The 20,146-nt window shown below is 57.0% G+C and overlaps 2 protein-coding genes across 32 annotated transcripts in view; one reads left to right on the top strand and one right to left on the bottom strand.

Moving 5' to 3' along the window:
- Window positions 1–3,558, bottom strand: part of PKM (pyruvate kinase M1/2) — a 34,816-nt gene extending 31,258 nt beyond the window's left edge. The window contains exon 1 of one of the 2 annotated variants that reach the window (XM_075007363.1): window positions 3,405–3,558. The gene's annotated coding sequence lies outside the window, so the exon portion shown is untranslated. The remainder of the gene's footprint in view (window positions 1–3,404) is intronic. The other variant, XM_075007362.1, reaches the window with a different exon arrangement.
- A 13,031-nt stretch (window positions 3,559–16,589) lies between these two features.
- PARP6 (poly(ADP-ribose) polymerase family member 6) overlaps window positions 16,590–20,146 on the top strand; it is a 28,788-nt gene continuing 25,231 nt past the window's right edge. For all 30 annotated transcript variants that reach the window (XR_012647132.1, XR_012647133.1, XR_012647130.1 and 27 more), the window contains exon 1: window positions 16,590–16,821. The gene's annotated coding sequence lies outside the window, so the exon portion shown is untranslated. The remainder of the gene's footprint in view (window positions 16,822–20,146) is intronic.

The following is a 20,146-nucleotide window of genomic DNA, read 5'->3' as shown; positions in this document are numbered from 1 at the left end:
TAATCAAGATTGTCCTTTTCTACCCTGCGAGCAGCAGGTCTTATTTGCATACTGACTAGGCAATCCACAGTTTAACTTCTACCCAGGCATAGAGGCACAGATGCAGGCTAACTGCATCCTTGTGTTGGACTGACTGCAGCATTGAGACAATGCAACAGCATAAACTGGCTGCCTTATTTACTGCAGCTTTTCAAAAGAGCTTGTAGATTTCAAGGATACTTCTGAATTTGGCACACAAACATTCAGCCTCACCTATAGTATTATTTCACAGTATGTTTATCTTTTCCACTGGAAAATATTGAGTACAATGCAATTCTTTAGCCACAACAATAAGAACTTTTAAGGTTAGCCTCAGGATGCACAGTGTCCCATGCGCAGTTCTGTTCTCCAACCATGTTAGAACCTTTCTAAATTTTCCCAGTTCTCTAATGAAAGATTATCTTGATAACCCCAGTGTGGCCCAGACTATTTTGGGGAAGGAAAGCCTTAGAGGAACAGGAAGAAAGGAGAGTGGCCAGGCCCGATTACAAGAGCTCTTTATTTCAAGGGGCAAACGGCACTTCAATTTCCCTTGATGTATGGTCGTACGTAACCAAATACAAGTCTAAGGTTCCTGAAACCGGATTAAGTTATAATAGTCTTCCTAGGTTTCGGTAATAGAACTAAAAAGACATGAGTGCAGTTTATATGAACATCAAGAAATGAGGTGAGTCAGAAAACAGGTATTAGATTGTACAGCACTTTGAACTGGTTACACGATACAAACATAAGCTGTATTTTCTGTTACACTATGTCCCAACCCCAAGTAACTGAGATGCAGGAGTCATGACCATTTAAAAAGTCTGCTCTACTTTTATTAATTTGAGATGACAGCAATGAAGTTTCCACTGGTAACAAAAGCACCATTCATACAAATCTGACACTAAGGGATGGTTCAAGTGCATTTCAAAAGTTTTTATAGTCTTTAGTGAAGTACAGAGGACTATCAACATATACTGGACATGTTTATGAACATAAAACAGCAGAGCTCAAAAGGGGCCTTCATTTACCCATGCAAGCCAACAAGCTGATTGAGCCATATACTGAAGCAAGCATAATTTAGGACGCGGACAATGAATTGGGGGGGGGGGACAGGAGAGCAAGAAGGAAAGAAATTGTGTATTATACTCCCTTTTCAATTTGATTCAGTCTACTCCCAGACTGACCCACAGCACCTCAAAATGCTAAACTGAACTACCCAGCTACTCTGAATCCAAGCTTGTCTGCAAATTCTTCAGCACAGAGCTGCACCCAGAATTAGCAATTAAGCAAGCTACATTTAACCCCTTGAGTAACTGTTTCACTGTCATATCATCCAGGTTGGATCATTCATCTTCCTTCCATAAGATGCATAAGTAATTGAAAAAAGCGTGGTCACTGCTCGCTATTTTCAGTTATACATACACACATTTCTACCTGCAGCAATGGCTCTACTGGTCACTTAAGAAAACCCACTTATCTAAACCACACCAAGAAGTGTTTTCCAGAGGTGTCAGGTATTAATCTGAAACAAAGCAATACATGTTGTAGAATTTTAACTAATTCTACCTTGAAGATACAGCACATTAAAGTTCAGCACTCAAGAGTTTCAAATGTATCAATATCGAAATCCTGTTTAAGGAATGCCACCAAGCAGGGTGTCTAATTCCCTCTTTTGAGGGATACTTGCACCTGAGTTTAATCTTACACATGAGGAAAAAGTGGCAGATTCAATCCAGAACTGTTAGCAGCTGTAAGCACAGTCAAATCTTTTACATTCTTCTGCACTATGCATCCATCTCCAAAGCTGCAGTCTCACACCCTACCATAAGGGACAGTAACAGAGATAGCCATGCTAGTCTATATACTATCAAAATAAAAAGCAGTCTAGTAGCACTTTAAAGACTAATAAAATAATTTTTTAGGCTATGAGCTTTTGCGAGACAAACCCTTCTTCAGGCCATAGCCATACCAGAACAGACTCAATATTTAAGCCACAGAGAACCAGACATAATAATCAAGGTTGAGAAATCAGAATATAATCAAGGTGAGCAAATCAGAGAGCAGAAGGGGGAAGGGGACAGACTTCAAACTCTCTTATACAAACAGTTAATGGGAACAAAACAGACATAAAAACACTCCCAATTCACAAACCTGTCAGCCACTACTTTAATGGAGTGGGCCATTCTGTTAATAGCCTGAAAGTTTACGGTTTACTGAAGAGGAATTTTCACAGCAGTTTGGAAAGAGAAGCTGTTGGACTCATATTCAAATTCAACACATTAACATAACACTTAGTTTGAACCAGGATGGGAATTTTCTAGCTTATTATAGGGGCTCTTTTGCATACTTGGTTTTATCTAATTCTTGACTCCCCCCCTCTACCCCCTGCTCTGATTTCTCAGCCTCGATTACTATGTTTGGTTCTCTGTGGCTTAACTATTGAGTCTGTTCCGGTATGGCTACGGTCTGAAGTGGGTCTGGCCTACAAAAGCTCGTCACCTAATAAGTTATTTTGTTTGTCTTTAAAACGCTACCGGGGTGCTTGTGTGTCTTCCCCCCACAAGGGGTGTTAGCAAGAGTGGTACCAGCACTCCCACCTCACCGAACAGCCTCGGACACCGGCACCCCCGCATGGCGCTGCAGTAACATGACTCATCACATTAGCCCACCACTGACTCTGACCAGGCAGGTGGGACCAACAGACCCAGCGAGGTGGGGGGGGGGGGGGCTTCCCCATCTCTGCTACTGTTATAATACGATGCCGAACAGCTCCGCTGCGGAGGAACAGGGGGACCAGTCACGCCTCACCCCCACGCTCATGGGGCACCGGGGGAAGACCACCAGGTCGCTCCTGCCGGCGCGGTGCAAGGGAAAGCCGGGGTGAATTTCAGCATTAGCGACCCTGGAGCCTGCCAGGCTCTTACACGCGGCTCACAGCGCTAGCAGCGGAGCCCGCCCCCTGCCCGGCCGCAACACGGCCCCGGCCCCGGCCCCGGCACGCGGCAGGAGCTGGAACGGCCCTTGGCAGCGCTCATCGCCCCCCGCTGGGCCCGCCTCTGCGGGCAGGGCCGCACGACCCCCGCCTCGCCGGCCTGGCCAGCGGGGGCCCCGGCGATGCGCCCCTGGGGAGCCGCTGCGGCCCTCAGCCGCCCGCGGGGGAAGGGGGCGGGGCACCGAGCCACGCGACTCCCGCCCGCCCAGCGGGAGCGTTACCGGCAGCTTCCGCCCAGCTCTTTGTGCTGCCCGCGTGGCGCGGCGCCGCGCCGCGCCCCCGCCCGCCCCGCGCACGTGCCCCGGCCGGGGGGTGCTCAGACCCTCCCCGCTCCCTCAGCGCCGGCCCCGGGCGGGAACCGAACCGAACCGAACCGAACCGCCCCCGTTACCGGCAGCGCCTCCCGCGTCCGTCCTCGCTGAGAACCTCGGTGCCTCTGCGCCCGCCACGCGCCCGCCGCTCCTCAAGGCGAAGCCGCCCCTCCCCGCGGATCCCTCCGCCGCCGGCCCCAGGCCCGCGCGAGGAGGCGGAGCGCCCGGACTCTTTTCACCAGCGGAGGCACAAGCTGCGGAGGGCGAGGGCAGTGCGGCCGCACGCGGGTGGCGAGCCAATGGGGAGGCGCCGAGGGGCCGAGCACGCCGCCGGCGAGTGACGCGGAAGCGGCGGCTGTACTTACCCCCCCGCCCCGCGGAGCAGTACCGCCTCTTAAAGGAGCCGCGCCCCCTTTACCACCCCCTCCGTGGGGGAGCGCCTAAGGCATCTGCAGCCCGCTCCCCCTCGCCCCCGCCCACGCTGTAACACCTCTTAAAGGGCCCGGTCCTCTTAGCCTCCTATGCAGCCCCAGCATCTCTTATGGGGAGGGGGGTGCTCTAGCTAAGAGAGAGCTCCATCAAGGCGCCCCCACAGAGGGCTCCCACTGGGCCTGGGTGGGGCCCAGTTACCCTACCCCGCCACGCCACAGCCCCTCTGAACGGGACAGGACCTTCCCCCATGTGCTCGCCTGGGGCGAGGCCGCCCTGCACCCCAGCTGGAAGCCCCTGCAGAGAGGCGCTAGGAACAAAGAGCTTTTTGTTCCCCATTGTTACAGTCCCCAGTTGTTCAGTTCATCCTTCCTCTTTTGTACTGAGGGCCCCAGCGCCCGAGGAGCTTTGTTGTTAGCACTGAGACCCCAGCTGGAAAGCTGCTGGCTAAAGACAGTGAGCTTGATACCTAAGCAAGACAAATGACCCCTCGAGGCCCCAAGGCCTGGCCTGATTCCCTCCCCACAGCACTTACAGCAGGGCTACAAAGAGCCAAGATTTAGAAACTGCCCCTGAGGATTCGCCAAAGACTAAAGACAGGGGATTGGGCCCGGTGTTACTGACACTAAGGGGGTCCCCAAAAGCATCCCCCAGTATCCTCTTGACCTAGGTCCTGCAAGTGGCTAAGCTAGCCCTGATCATGGCTGCTATCAACAAAAATGTGCTTCTGACCAGCAGGCTCAAAGGATGGGTTTGCAGAGGTACAGCCTCTGGTGACCTTAGAACCAGGTCTGCTCTGGTTCTAAGGTCATGTTGCCTTTTCCCTGAGCTGGAAATAATTCACATGCCTCACTGAGTAATGCAGCACGCCCAGCAATAGCAGACAGCTGGATTCAGCATATTCACTACCTGGCTGTTGGGCTGAGCGCTCTGAATATCACAGAGACATGAGAGCCAGAAGAAATGAGTTATTTTTTCTCATAGGCTCAGCTAAGAGCCGGCATGAGTCACTCCCCAGCCCAGGGCAGCCTATGTTTCTTAATTAGAGAAAGGAAAGTGACACAGACCTGAATTGAGACTCAGGAGGCTGGGATTTAGTCCTCATTTTGCCTGTGGCTTGCTGGTGTGACCTTGGGTGAGTCCCTTCCTCTTCCCCATCCGGAAGATGTGGATAAATGTACCAATGGACAAAAAGCCTTTTGGCATTATTATTTTTAAAGCAGCATGCTTGAGCAATAATTATACCTGCCTGTCACATAACCCTTTTCATCACTAGATCTCAACGTGCTTCACAAAGGGGGGAAACAACATCAGTATCTCCACTTTACAGCTGGGGAAACTGAGGCATGGGGCAGTGGCGTGACTTACCCAGCAGGCCCCTGGAAGAGTCAGGACTAGATATCCAACCTCATCAATCCCAGAGCAGTGTTTCAGCCATTATTTCTCACTGTCATTGCTCCCTCTGATCTTTTCCATCCAGGGGTGGGGTTTTTTATGCATGTGCAGACTCATTTTTATGTGCACTGAGGCACATGTGCACTGAGGCACCTAGCTGCAGGCACTCTGCTACTCAGCTGGCTGGCATTGGAATCTCTCCTGAGGGCTACTCAAGTGGCATGCTGGTAGGGATCCCTGTGCCCAGTCTCTCCTTCCCTATGTTTGATCCCGTTGTGTGTGTGAACTGAGGACCTAAGCTGACATTTTCAAAAAAAAAATAGGATCAACTGTCAGACACCTAAATAAATGGCCTGACTTTCAAAGGTGCTGACCAGCTATTGACTTCAGGGGTAGCCAGTGTTCCCTGTAAGCTGAGCTCTTGGGTGGATTTCCAGGAGAGATTCAGGCGCTGCCAAAACCAGTAGCATGTATTCCTATTGGTGGTGTACATCCGCTCATGCTTTGGTGCACATAACAAAATTTGTCCTGACCATGGGTAGAAAAAATTAGAGGGAGCCCTGGTGGTAGCTGCCAGGTACTCAGCACTTTTTAAAATCAGACCCCTTATTTAGGAACCTGAACATGGCTTTAGAAGTGGTAGGCTCCTATTTTTGAAAACCTTGGCCTAAATCTCTTACTCTGGGCTCCTATGGACTGTGTGGCCTTAGCCATAAATCTTTGTTGGTCAGAAATAATCAAGCCTTAGGTGCCCAGGAGGTCTGAACCTCACTCCATGTTGAAAAGAAGGATTACATCTCAAGGCTGTTGATGCAGACGGGGACATGACTGCGGTGCAGAAAACGATGAATGGCACAGAGAAGTGTGAACTGAGTGCTTCTAATTCCTCTTTCCATAATACAAGAAGAGATGGCTCTCTGATGAAATGGAAGGACCACATATTTACACATTTCAAACTGATAGAAAGCCATAATTTTTCACAGAATGGTGAATTAGCCAGTGGAACTTACTGCTGCAGGATTTCACAGAGGCCAAGAACTTCGGCGCACTCATAAAAGGACTAGAAAGGGACACAATTGTGCTAATATTCTTCCCTTCTCACAGCAACTGGGTCACAGTGGGGTGAGATTGCGGCCAGCAATGGGAGAGCCAGGTCTCACTCGCTCCTAGAGATGAGCCCTTGTGCCCCAGGGCATGAGCCAACCAGCGGCAGGAGGAGTCAGGAAGGTGCTTCCCTTATGGGGAGTTTACTCCATCACTAATCCGCAGGGATGAAAGAATAGGAGAGCACAGTCCCACTTCCTCTGCTTACAGCTAATGAGGAGCGCCCTCTCCTCTCTTTCCTTGGCTTGAGGGAACCTTGCTGCCGGGGCTCACACGTGCCTGGCTGGTGAAGGGAGGCCTTTCCGGGCAGAGACAGGTGTCAAGCGGGCTCCACAGGAAGAGCCTGGCCTGGATGGGGCATTGGTGGGGCTCCCAGTGGGTGGAGCAGCAGCAACATTAGGCAGGATGAGAGCTGCTGTGACTGGAAGCCCCCACCTGCCTCCCCTCCTCAACAGGTGATGGAAGGAGGGAAGATTCAGGAAGTAGCCTGTCCTAGCATCTTAGCACTGATTAGGCCCATCCTCAGATCCACCCTTCCTGCTGGTCCCCCCAGGCAGGGCCTGCAGCTGGATTCATCTCTGCTGCCAGCCAGTGCCACAAACCACGCCCGTATCTGCTTTCATCGTGGTTACAGCGATAACATCCCCACCCCGCGGCCGTGGGCATGCTCTCATCCTCCAGAGCTCGCTGCTCAGGGCTGCAGCTGCCTCAGACACTTCCCCTGCACTGCAGTATTGGAAGTGTTTCACAGGAACAGCCCTTTTCAGCTAGCTAACGGGGGGGGGGCGAAGGGTCCATCTAACACACCTTCTGAGCTGACACTTCAACATCACCCTCAGTCACGCGGGACTAAGCATCTTCCTGCATTCATGGAATGCACGAGGGTCGCGTGCCCTGAGCTGATGATGCAAGAATGTGGTAGGTCGCCGTTAACGTTTTGCACCACAGTGAAGGCAGGGAACTCATTGCTGTTCAATAGGTTGGAGGCGGGAGGAAAAGCCTTCTGGCAGGGCAGAGCGCATTCCCAGTAGCATTGCTGGGGACAGGAGCAGGGTAAGGGATGCAGGAGACAGTTGCTTTTTGCATGGGCGGGGTGTGCCTGGATGCAGTTAACCGTGTAACCCCCACCGTGTGGTTAGCACCACTGTTCCCTCGAAGTTTTTTCCATCCATGGCCAGAATAAATTTTGTTATGTGAGCCCAGGCACGTGGAGGTGTGCGCCACCAACAGAAACACAGCTTGTACCAAGGCACAAAAAGCACTCTAGGCATTGTGATTTTTTAAAGCAGCATGCTGACACAATAATTATACCTACCTGTCACGTAAGCCTTGTCATCAGTAGAGCCCCAAGTGCTTCACAAAGGGGCAGGACATCATATCATTATCTCCACTTTACTGCTGGGGAAACTGAGGCACAGAGCAGTGGAGTGACTGACCCAGCAGGCCACTGGCTCTGCTTATCAACTGGGTGGCACCAAAATCTCTCCTGGGCGGCCGCCCAAGGGCTCAGCTTGCAGGGAACACTGGTTGGTACTTTCCATAGCGGTGATAACAGAAGCCAGGTCCCTGCCCAGAAGATTGCCCATGGCCATAACCTTTCCCACCCCTTATACGTTATAGCCAGAGGCCCTGTCGGAAAAGCTGAGACTGAGACGCGTAGCGTCCGGGGTCCTTTCTGAAGACAAGAAAACGAGCAATTTCTTGCCCAGTTCCAGACAGCTCCCAGGATGAACAGCGAGTGAGCCGCAGGCCGCCTCCCTCAATGGGCTGGCAGGACGGATGAGTCATCTTTTGTCATCAACCGTCTCCCCATCTGCTCCTGCTTGGTTCTCGTGGGGTGCTGGGCTGGGCTGGGCTGGCAGCCTGCAGCCGTTGCACCATCAGAGAAGAGGGCTGGAGTCCAAGCCTGACTGCTTGCAACTCAGGGACTGTGACCTTTGGTGGGGCGCAGCGCTCCAGCCAATGCAGTGCTCCCAGGTGAGACGCAGCCTGGTGACGCCCATTGGCAGCACAGCACAGCCTGTCATGACTGGCAGATTTTTAACTGCTTTGGCCAGGAGACATCTCTGATCAAGGCCAGGCTGTTTGTTCCCATGGTGGCAGCCCTGTGGCTGGTGGGGGCAAGGGCTGTGTCTCTGCTTGGTCTGGGCCACCCACAGTGGGAGCTTTGTGCTGTGATCTGTACTCTGCGGCCCTGCCGGTGCCGGATGATGAAGTTAAGTGTGTGTGTGTGTGCGGACGGGGGGTGGGGCTTGGCCTGTGGGAGGGCAGGTGCTGAAACAGGCGTTTGGCTGTGGCTTAGAAAATGCTCCTGGGTCCAGGAGGCGCCACAGGCTTAGAGGGTGACCTTGAAGTCAGTTAAGCTCTCAGTGCCTGGGGGAGGACAGCATTAACCTACCTGCCAGGGCTCTGCGCATTTACATGCATGTGCCACTGTGAAGCATTTGACGAACAGGCCAGGTAAGAGAAAACATACCCCAAAGACAGGACACCAGTTCAGCCCTTCAGTCCCTGGTTACCAGTCTGCATAGGTGCGTTACTTGCCTTCCCTCTTGGGCAGGAGGGTGGCTCCTCTTTGAAAAGCAGAAGGTCCTTTTCCAGCCTCGGGTGGCTGTAAGACAGAGACGCACCCGTCGGGGTTAGAGCTCATTGGGAGCCCCCGTAAACACTGACCACAGTGATACCGAACTGTGCAACAAGCTGCGATTTCTGAATGATACCAGCGTAACCCACACACCTACTGGGTCTCACTGGCCCACGTAGTGGGACTTACAGAGAGTCTTCTCGGCAGCCTGAGCTGACAGCTAACTGGCTTGTCGCTCAGACCGTAGAGGCCTGTGCACTAAGCTCCAGAAGTCCCAGATTTGGCTCTGCCTGTCAGCAATTACATCGGCAAAAGCACCAACGTACTCCTGACAACATACACAAGTGGGCAAAGTGATGCTCCTCGCTGCCACAGCCTGTTGTCTGTAAGTGAGACTCACCTCTGCGCAGAAAGCAGCAGGCCGTGCGCCCACCTTCTGGGTAAGGATGAATTTCGGCCACTGAGGATTCAAAGGGGCCTCTGTTGGAACAGGATGTGCTGGATGGAAAAGGCGGTTTGCAGCCAGGGGGACACGAGCTGCAGGAGGAAAGGGAAATGTTCCTGAATGAGTCAGCCCTGCAGACTGTGGTGTAACATCCTGCGGCAGGGGCAGCCAGCCAGTTGTTAGCCAAAGCTGGGGTGAGCTGGTGCAGCTCTGTGCATGGGCCAGCAGCCCCTGGGGGGCAGAGCCCCCAGAGAGTGGGCCTGGGTTACAGTGGCAAGGCGTTGCGAAGGAACTGGGCCTGCTTACCTCCCTGGTTCTGATGTTAGATGATGGTAATTGTGAAGCCACGTGCTGCCCTGGCCCCTCTGGCTAGAGGGAGGACCACTGTGAGTCACTCTGGGTGAAGAGTTTTGCAGCAAGGCGAACAGGAGGAGTTAAGGGGCCAGCAGGTAAAGGAGGGGGAGGGCATGGCAGGGGAGCTGGAAAGATGGTGTGGCAGGGGAAGCACTGAAAATCTGGAGGGCTGAGCATGTCCTTTCCCATTCCTGGCGGCTTCTTTATGTGGGATGTTAATAACAGTGTCGCTCTCAACGGCATTCTGCAGGTTCCGTTTTTCCCTCAAGCACTGAGTCCCCACCTGCTCATACTGTGTCCTAGCCAGTCCCACCCATCTCTGGGACAGCACCAGCCACCTGTGGGGCTCCCAGAGGAAGCTGGAGCAGGTTCCTGGAGCTGTTACTCTCCTTTGTGGTCCTTCTATCAGTGAGGTCCTCTGCTGTTTTTCTGCACCGGTGATGGGGGGCTGGGGTGAGCCAGCCCAGACCCTCAGCTGGCCCTGGAGTGCGTGTTCATGGGCAGATGAAATCCAGCCAGACTTTCGAGGCGTGTGCAGTTTCTGCTAGCGGAAGCATCTAGTCTGGGCAGGGCAGCCGCAGCTCCATTAGCCAACATGATCCAACAAGGGCAGGAGTAACGTAGCTCATCAGGACAAGGAAGCCAAGGACCAATCGCCTACCCCTCCAGCCAAAGGCACATGGAAAGCCTCACCTGAAGGGGACTGTGGCCAAGCGTGGCACAGTCACAAAACCCTGCCTGGCCAGGGCTGCTCTGACCCAGCATGGTATGGCCCAGCAGGGCTTGCCAGGGCCGCTTAACCAGCTAACTTCCCTGCCCGAAATGTGTCCTAGTTGCCCCAGCAGCGCAAGTCGGTGAGATGAGCCACATGGAGAGCTGCCAAGGCACCAGCTCTTTGGACAGACAAGGGCTCATTCTCTTCATGGACTGAACACCAGCTTGGGACTCTGGTCCAGGCTCTGCCCCAGGCCTGCTGGGTGAGACGGTCCGTTCCAGGCATTGTTTTCCCCACCCGTGAAATGGGGATAATCACACTGGCCTCAGTAACGTGCACTGAGATCTACTGATGACATGTGCTAGGCAATAATTATTATGGCAAGAGTCCCTCTTTCACCCTGGATTTTGAGCCTGCGGGCTGTGTTCTCGTTGGCTTCTCATTGTTTTGTCTGACCTTCACTAAGGAGTAAAGTCCCCAGCTCAGCGGGGAGTTTGCATGGGCCTGTACCCCTCTTAAGTCCTGCTTCAGCTCTGTGAGGAGCGTAAGTGGCGCAGAGGCTTCGTGATGATGAATTTCATTGTAAGGAGCACAAAATACCTCAGCCAAGATTTTCAAAAGCAACCAGTGGTTTGGGGCACCTGACTCAACATACAAGTTGAATGGATCTACTCCGGCAAACTCTCGTCTGGCAACATCTGCCATCTGGCATGTTTATAGCTAGACAGATGACCACCTAGCATGGGTGTGGGCAAGTTTCCCGTGGTCCCATAAAGTTTATTTCCAGCCACCAGCCCCGGCTCTCAGTGTTCTGTGCTGTTACTTACCTCTAATTTACCCCTAAACATCTTCTAAGTGCCCAGCAAGCCGTGGAAGTGTTGGTAAAGTGCTCGACAATAGTGACCCCCATCGTCCAGCAAATTCCTTCATTTGGTACCAACCAGGTCTCAAGGGCGCCGAATCAGAGAGGTTCAACTTGTACCTTCTAGGGGCTGATAGTCAGGGCACGAGAGCTCAGCTCTCTCTGAAGATCAGAGCCCCTTTAAGGTGTCTCCAGCTGGACCCTCAAATTGAGACACTGCTCACATTTGAAAGTCTTGGCCAGACCTGGAAACTGTGCCTAGAATCTGCTCCAAATTCCCGTACAAGTGCCAAGGAAGAGCTCCCCTCCCTTCTCACTGGGTGTGTTTGGGCACTGGCACCAAGATGTGCTGACTTCGCAGGCAGCTTGGCTGGCTCCAGCTCTTACCTTCCACCCACCTAGCTCCTGCCTTCTGTTGTCCTATTGCAGATCACAGCCTCTGGTGCCACCCTGCAAACTAGTGTTTCTCAGCAAAGGTTGTCCTGGTAACACCATGCAGAGCTAGTGGAACAGCAACGCTTGCCTTGAACTGACCCGCAGTTCACAGTGGCCAGCGCATGTACCATTCACACAGCAAAGCAATGGAGCCGAAAACTCACAACTCTGAGAGTCATTCAGCTCCACTGACCTGTCTGGCCACCCCCTTCCTTCTTCCCCAAGGCCCCGGCAGGAACAGTCTGGCTAAGGGTTGTGGCTTTACACATCTCACAGAGCTGGAAGGGACCTTGGGAGGTCATCGAGTCCAGTCCCCTGCCCTCTTGGCAGGACCAAGCACCAGCCCTCTCCCCTCCTTTTTCTTTAAATCTATTTGCCCCAGATCCCTCACTGGCCCCTCAACGACTGAGCTCACCGCCCTGGGTTTAGCAGGCCAGTGCTCAAACCACCAAGCTGAGCTAGCCTTTGCCTTGCTCCGAGTCCGCAGATCTGTTGTTTCGTGTCTCCCTTCTGGTGGTGGTGAATTCACACTTTCGCTCCTTGACCTTTCCTCCAATCACACCAATTCAGCTCCTTTCCCCTCTGGGTCACCAGCAACACTGCCTCTAATTTCTTCCACCCCCCCTTGTGTGGAATAAATATTGTTATGTGCACCAAGGCATGTGCCAATGTGCACCACCAAAAGAAACACAGGCTGCCAGCTGGTGGGGCTCTGCTAATCAGCTGGTGGGGGGGGGGGCTGTCCAAGTGCTCAGCTTACGGGGAACATGGGCATCAGTGATCATGCACTGGAAAAGCAAACCCACCTGCCCGAAGCTGTGCCACTGGTACCTACAGACAACAGAGGACCCCGACTGTGTGTGGCAGGCGTCTGCGGGGGGAGAGGGTTGCAGGGTAGCCCCTTACGCTGGGCTCAGATGACACCCGCGAGGCCTAGCGGCTCCTCAGACATGTGCCCGCTGCAGACCGGCCATTGGGGACGCTGTCCTGGGAGGCGGGTAGCCGTGGTGAGTGACCCTGCCGGTGCGCCCCACCCAGCTCTGCATGGTCGCATGCTGGCCACATGTGAGGCTAAGCCTGGAAGTGCTCCGCCCCCGAGGCAATGCTGCCCGCTCCTGTCTCCCTGCACGGGGCTTCCTGCAGACGCCCGGCTTCGCCTGTGCGCATTGGAAATAACTGCCTGCTCATTACACACCCGCTCTGCAGCTCGCCAGAGGGCCTGCAGCGCACACGGCCAGGGGGCCTAGCGAGCTCGGGGCTGGCAAGGGGCTTGATGTACTGGGTCACGCATCTGCCTCCAGCGCAGGGCAGCAGCAATTGGAGGGCCCTGCCTCGGGGAGCCTCTCTGTTAGCGGAAGAGTGGCACGGGGATAGAGGACAGGGTGCGCGTCATTGACCAAGCTGGAGGAGCAGGAGGGCACAAGAGGGGGTCTTGCTGTCCCCCGTTTCATCCCGCGGGGGGGTGGGGGAACCACCTGAGGCCCGGAAGCAGCCAGGGTCACAGCCCATAGCAGCTTCAACCGTTCTGGGCCACGGGCAGCGAAAGGGTGGGAAATGGTTAACGAGCTACACCCTTGGCCACACAAGTGACCTGTGCCCTCACCCTGCAGTGGCCAGTGAGACCCCACAGAGCCAGAGCTCAGAGCCTGGCCCACCCACCCCGGGGCCCCTCTGCAGCTGTGGCTGTCCCGCATGTTTCAGAGGGAGGAGACCGAAGCCCACCAGGGTGCGCCGAGGGCCTGCGGGGAGAAAGCCGGTCGTGAGGCCCGCAGGTGAGCGGCCAGAGCCCTGGAGCATGAGCGCTGGGAACATCAGCCGGCCACCGGAAGGGACCCCACAGCCTGGCATTCCCACAGGCACCCTCACAACCTTGTGCAGCCCTTCCCGTCGGGGGTGCAACGAATTTCCTGGGTCTCAGGCCGGCTCCCGGGCACACTTGCCAAAACCTCCACTAGGATCAGCAGGAGCTGCTGGCCCCCGCGGCTGGAGGGGCCACAGGGGCTGCCCTGCCTCACTCCCCCACGCAGCGCCCCCCCCCCAGCTCAGGGCAGGACCCTTGGCCAGAGACACTTGCACCGAGCTGTCCCTATTTGCCACATAAAACCGTCTCCAGGGCGGTCAAGAGCACAGGTGCTGCTTGCAGTCCGCGGCCCTGCCCTCGCCTGGGAGATGAAAGGCTGGATACGAGTCAACAGTGCGCCCTTGTACCCAGGAACGCCAGCTGCATCTTGGGGCGCATTAGGAGGAGCATCGCTAGAGCTAGAGACGTGGCCGTTTCCCTCTATTCGGCACTGGTGAGGCCACATCTGGAGTATTGGGTACAGTTCTGGGCCCCCCACTACGGAAAGGATGTGGATGTGCTGGAGTGGATTCAGCAGAGGGGAAGGAAAATGACTAAGGGGCTGGAGCACATGACCTGTGAGGACAGGCTGAGGGATTTGGGCTTGTTTAGTTTGCCGAAGAGAAGACTGAGGGGTGATTTAATAGCAGCCTCCAACTTCCTGCAGGGGAGCCCTAAAGAGGAGGGTGAGAAGCTGTTCTCAGTGGTGACAGATGGCAGAACAAGGGGCAATGGTCTGAAGTTGAAGAGGGAGAGGTGTAGACTGGATACTAGGAAAAAACTACTTCACCAGGAGGGTGGTGAAGCACTGGAATGTGTTACCGAGAGAGTTGGTGATGGAATCTCCATCCCTAGAGGTTTTAAGTCCCATCTTGACAAGGTCCTGGCTGGGACGATTTAGTTGGGGTTAATCCTGCTTTAGGTGGAGGGGTGAGCTGGACTAGATGACCTCCGGAGGTCCCTTCCAGCCCTTGGGTTCTATGATCCTATGTAGCACCTTCGTTAGGCTCTGGGGGTTCCTGCACAGCGCTGCTGACAGGGCCTCTTCTGTCCACCAGAAACCGACCTGGGCCAATCCAATCCCCCTCAGGCGTGGCCTAGGGAACCCCGAGTCGTGAGGGAACCCAGCTGAGAAGGAACAAGCAGGGCTCGGACGAAGACAGGAAAGTGGCAGCAGAGGTGGGGCCAGTGGCCAGTCTTGGGGTGTTAGAGATGGATGGCAGCCCTGGGGGGAGCAGAGACCACAGGGGCTCCGGCTGCTGAAGGAAGGTGTATCTGGAAGGGTGGAGGAGAAACCAGCTCAAGGAAATGACAGCAAGGCAGGGGACATGCGAGTAGGGGGTGCTGGCTGCTGATCGGTGGGGACCCTGAGCTGGGACCTGGCGTAAAGGGTGGGCCTGGGTTCCCCCACCAGCCGCAGGGGAAGGGGCACAGGCTGGGCAGTGGAGCAGAAGTTTGCTGGGGAGAGGTTGCCCGATGGGTCGTTGCTGCCCCAGAAGTGGCGGATTTGCAGGAGCTGGCTGGAGGGTCGTGTGGGAAGAGCGCAGTCCAGCTCACAGAGTGAGTGAGAGAGGGGGGCAGCGGGGCCTGTGAATGAGAGATCTAAAGGGGTGCAGGACCTGCCAGGAACTAGTCCCCGGGGTAGCAAGAGGAAGTGCCCGGGTGCCCCTTCACAGCTCTCACAGGCAGCTGCAGGCAGCGCACGTTGCCACTATCCAGCCTGGCTGGCGGTGGTGCAGGTGTGGGAGATCCTGGTCTGAGCAGCAAAGTGTCAGCCATTTAGCCAGACACGGAAGAGTTCAGCCCTTGAGGCTGCTGCTGCTGCCTGGAAGTCGGGCCAGGGATGGGAAAGTGTCTCCGTTGTGAGCCTCCCTGCCACAAGCCGGAGGGGAACCCTTACCAGAGGGAGGAGACGTCACCCCTGCCAGAGCCAGGCCCTTGCTCCCCCAGCATCACTTCCCTTGTGTGGGACCTGAACTACAGCCAGGCTGTAGGAAAGCCATCGGCCTGGCCCCGCACTGATGGGAGTGGGGCAGAGGCTTGCAGGCCGCCAGCTGACAGTCTGACCAAAGGGGTGTGTGTAAAAGCCTAGTCACCCTCATGGCACCATCCTGAGGAGGTACCAGTCACGGGTAAGGGGGCCCCGAGAGGCAGTGGGGTGTGAGTCTGTCCAGGGACTGCAGGCAGGAGGAGCTCCCTGTCCTTCAGGCCAGAACCTTCTCTGCCATCGCTGGGCTCAAGCCAGGCAGGATCTGCGTCTTCGCTGTCCTGACAGAACTTCCTCAGCAACCTTGCCCACAGGAGAAGGTCCGCGGCTGGGCGCTGTGGGGAGGCTGTCAGCCCTGGAAGATGTCTGGCTGCGGGGAGCTGGCCCCCAGGCGAGGCGAGAGCCATCCTGCTAAGCTCTGTCCTGCCCCGCTGGGAGGCACTGATCCATCTCCCAGACTGGGGGTGGCAGACCTCCAGGTGCCTCGGCCACAGCGGGGAATAGCTGTTGCTCTCTGCTAGGAAGTGGGCAGTCTGGGTGAAACCTGAGCAACCTTCTCGACAGAGGAACTGGGAAATTCCTCCCAGCAAGGCCCTGCTGGCTGGGCCCCACCAGGGAGGCTGGAAGCAGCCTTCTGACTGGGGGTCATGCCGGTGGTAGGGAGGAAGAAACAAAGGCTTTCTTCATCCTCATCATCGTCCCCAGGCCCTGCGAGTGAGAGTCAGGCGGCCACAGCTGAGCAGGCAGGTGAGCAGTGGAGTGGCAGGGTGGGAAGGAGCATTAGGAGTCATGGCCCAGGATGAGAAGCTGGATTTGATGCCCCTGGCAGCACAGCGCCCTCCCCTCCAGAGATCTGATCCCCAGCCCCCTCGGGCAGGGCAGCCACAGAGCCACCTTGTGTTAGGGGCTGGCTGTTGTGTGTAATGCCGCCCCAGGGCCAGGGGGAGCGTGTGGGCTCCCCATCCTGCGCCAAGCCGGCTGGCAGGGGCTCGGCCTACGGCTGCCCAGCCGGCTGGTGCATGAGCCATGTGTGTGCACGCGCGTGTGCGAGCTTTGTGCATCCCTGCCTCCAGCCCGCTGAAAACATCACATGACTCCAGCCCGGGCGGCACTGAGCATGGGCGAAGCCGTCTGGGCCGCCGCGCTGGGCCCTGTTCAGTGAAGCAGCACAGCCGGTCGGCTCAGCCAGCCACCGAGCCTTTTGTTTCCCGCCAGCCAGCCGCCTCGGCCCCCTTTTGTCTGCTTGCGGGTGGAGAGAGGCCAGCGTCCCCAGCACGCCGCAGTGCTCCTCCCCAGCCCGGACCGGCCGCAGCCCCAGCCCGCGGGGACTTGGCTAGAGGAGTTCCTGTGAGTGCGGGGCCCTGGAGCTGGGCAGGGGCGGGGGGGTTCCCTGCTCACCCTCCAGTGCCTCCAGCCATCTGGCCCTGGGGGACGTGCTCAAGTCGCAGCCTGGCAGCCTGCCCCGGCGTCTCTTTGGGGCTGCAGGCAGGGTGAGCTGTCACCCGCTAGGGGCCATTGCTGGTGGGCACGCAGGGCCAGGTTCAGGCTCCGTTGCCCCCCCTGCCTGTCATCGGCCTGCTCACAGCTGGCCTGGGGGCTCGGTTCCGCCCCAGGTCTGTTCCAGCCAGGTGCTGGGCCCTGTTCAGGGTCTGCCACTCCTGTGCCCAGGGTCTGCCGGCGGTGGCGTTTCTCTGCCAGGCAGGACCTGGCACAAGCGGTGCCCAAGCAGCAGGATCCCACCAGGGCAGTCTGCCTTCTCCCAGGCACAGCCAGCAGCAGGGAGGAGGCCAGGTCCCTGGTGCTGCTCTGCAGCATGGCTGCAGCCCTGGCTGGGTGCTGCCCTGCCCTGTCCTGTCACGTGGCGATAAAACCCCAGAGGGTTCTGTCCCCGGGGAGCGCGGCTGTGTCTGAGAGCCGGCCATGGAGCGGGGGAACCAGCGCTGGGTGCTGTCCCTAGGCGGGCCGGGGATGCTGCTGAGGGGCAACCTTGGCTTTTGCCCTGATCCCAGGGTGCTGCTCTCAGCTGGGAAGGAGCAGAAGCAGGAGCGCCCCTAGGGAGCACAGCCGGCAGTAATGCCATGATCTGGCTGGGCGAGTCCCATGTCCCCAGCAGGAGGTGCTGCAGGGCCTGGTGCAGGAGTGCTGCCTGGGTGGAGCACTGGGCAGAGTCCTAAACTTCCCCGGCCTCAGCCCTCCCCAGGCGGAGCTGCCCTGGCAGTGGGTTGTGGGACAGAGGTCCAGGGGATGGCAGCAGCCCTGTTCCTCCCTCCTGTGCCCCTGCCGGCCTGGTGCCAGCCCTGCCTGCCGGCCATGGCTCTGGCGAGCCCACCGGGCAAGAGCTGGCCCCACCCATGTCCCATCCGGTGCTGATCAGGGCTGGGGTTGTGAAAGGAACTCCTGTTGGGCCGGGCTGCTCTGCAGGGGTGCTTGGGCCGTTTGCAGGGTGCTGAAGCCCTGGCACAGAGCTGCGGGCTGGGCTCTTTCACCCCTTTGCAGCCGCTGGGTCTGGCGGCCCTCATGCGTGGGAGAGCGTTTGGCTCCATCCGCCCAGCCCGGAGCCTGGCGGTGGCAGGTGTTTCCTTGACCCGGGCAGCCCTCACCTGCCCTGGCTCCTGCCACAGCAGCAGATCCAGCTCCTGCTTTTCCAGGTGTCCCTGTCTGCCAAACAGCCTCGCAATGTCTTCCTGGACAGCACTCGGGGCTGGCAAAGGGAAGAGCCACTCCCCTGCTGCTGACATTCCCAGCCGCTGGGCTGGCGTGTAAGGGACAGGGCCTGGTGTGTCTCTGGGCCGCCCGGTCTCTGGGAACGCTGCCTTGGGAGCACAGGAAAGGCCTGATAGTTGCCATGTTCAACAGCTTCGCAGGGGGCACTCGGGGTCCTTCAGGCGAGACGAGGCACATACTTTAAGCTGACGTTTTGGTCAAATCCTGTGGGCACGCAGAGGAGGGTGAAGGGATCTGGGGCTCCCTTCTGGATGGAGCCTGTGAGTTCTCCTTGCTCATCCCCTTCCCTTGTGGCTCAATGGGAGAATGGGGTTGCTGAACATGTTGCCTTTAACGAGCTCCCCTCATTTGCTGTGGCTACACGGGGATGACGAGCACAATCAAACCTCATGCTTCAGGACTGGCTTCCTGCAGGGGTCAGGAAGGGTCCCACCCACACCCGGAGCACAACTGATCAGCTGTTCTTCTGCCACGGGAAGCAGCAGAGTCCGAGGGCGGCCAGAGGGAGGAAGAGGGTTTCCTAAGGTGCCACAGGTTTGCACGCGGGGCCATGGAGTCGCTGCAGGTTGTGCTTCTGTAGTAAATACGGAGGCCCCTGCAACCAGAGATGGTGCTGCCTAGCGATTAGAGCAGTGCACCAGGAGATGGGACTCTCCTGTCTCATAACCCAGATCCCGGACAACCAACCAGCCCTCACTGCTCCTGTTTATGTCTGGGTCTGTTTAGAGGCGGGTAGTGCTCTATTGGTCAGGCCCCACTTTGCCCACCCTGGTGAAAAGAATGCAGGGAAGGGCCTGCAGGAAGGACCCAGCTGGAATAGCGCTAGCCCTGGCAGCAGGCCGAGGACCTGGGGCCCAGTTCCGGGAGCGGCTGGAATCCCGGTGCCATCGCTGGTTGTCCTGCCCCGGGCAGTGCAGCGGGGCCGCGGATGAGACAAGGGGACCGGCAGGTGTGGGCGTGTCAGGCAGTAGGGTGACCGGCAGGCTGTGGGTGGGTCGGGAGACCAGGTGCCTGACAGGTGCGGGCACATAAGGTGGCAGGCAATGTTCCTGCTAACCTTTTTCATTCATGAGCAGATTTTTTTCCATCCATGTGTGGAATAAAGTTCTATGTGCACCGAGGCACGTGTGACTGTGCACCACCATGGATGTGGGCATGTCAGGTGATAGAGTGATTGGTGGGACTGTCGGCTGTTTTGGTGACTGGAGGGTGCAGGCGGGTGGGAGAGTGACTGTCGGGTGTTTTGGTGACTGGCGGGTGCAGGCGGGTGGGAGAGTGACTGTCGGGTGTTTTGGTGACTGGCGGGTGCAGGCGGGTGGGAGAGTGACTGTCGGGTGTTTTGGTGACTGGCGGGTGCAGGCAGGTGGGAGAGTGACTGGTGGGTGTTTTGGTGACTGGCGGGTGCAGGCGGGTGGGAGAGTGACTGTCGGGTGTTTTGGTGACTGGCGGGTGCAGGCGGGTGGGAGAGTGACTGGTGGGTGTTTTGGTGACTAGCGGGTGCAGGCGGGTGGGAGAGTGACTGGCGGGTGTTTTGGTGACTGGCGGGTGCAGGCGGGTGGGAGAGTGACTGGTGGGTGTTTTGGTGACTGGTGGGTGCAGGCGGGTAGGAGAGTGACTGGCGGGTGTTTTGGTGACTGGTGGGTGCAGGCGGGTGGGAGAGTGACTGGTGGGTGTTTTGGTGACTGGCGGGTGCAGGCGGGTGGGAGAGTGACTGGTGGGTGTTTTGGTGACTGGTGGGTGCAGGCGGGTGGGAGAGTGACTGGTGGGCGTTTTGGTGACTGGTGGGTGCAGGCGGGTAGGAGAGTGACTGGTGGGTGTTTTGGTGACTGGCAGGTGCAGGCGGGTGGGAGAGTGACTGGTGGGTGTTTTGGTGACTGGTGGGTGCAGGCGGGTAGGAGAGTGACTGGTGGGTGTTTTGGTGACTGGTGGGTGCAGGCGGGTAGGAGAG

This window comes from Carettochelys insculpta, chromosome 12 (assembly GCF_033958435.1).
Source record: "Carettochelys insculpta isolate YL-2023 chromosome 12, ASM3395843v1, whole genome shotgun sequence".
Taxonomy (NCBI): domain Eukaryota; kingdom Metazoa; phylum Chordata; order Testudines; family Carettochelyidae; genus Carettochelys; species Carettochelys insculpta.
This window is presented reverse-complemented; position numbering and strand designations above follow the sequence as displayed.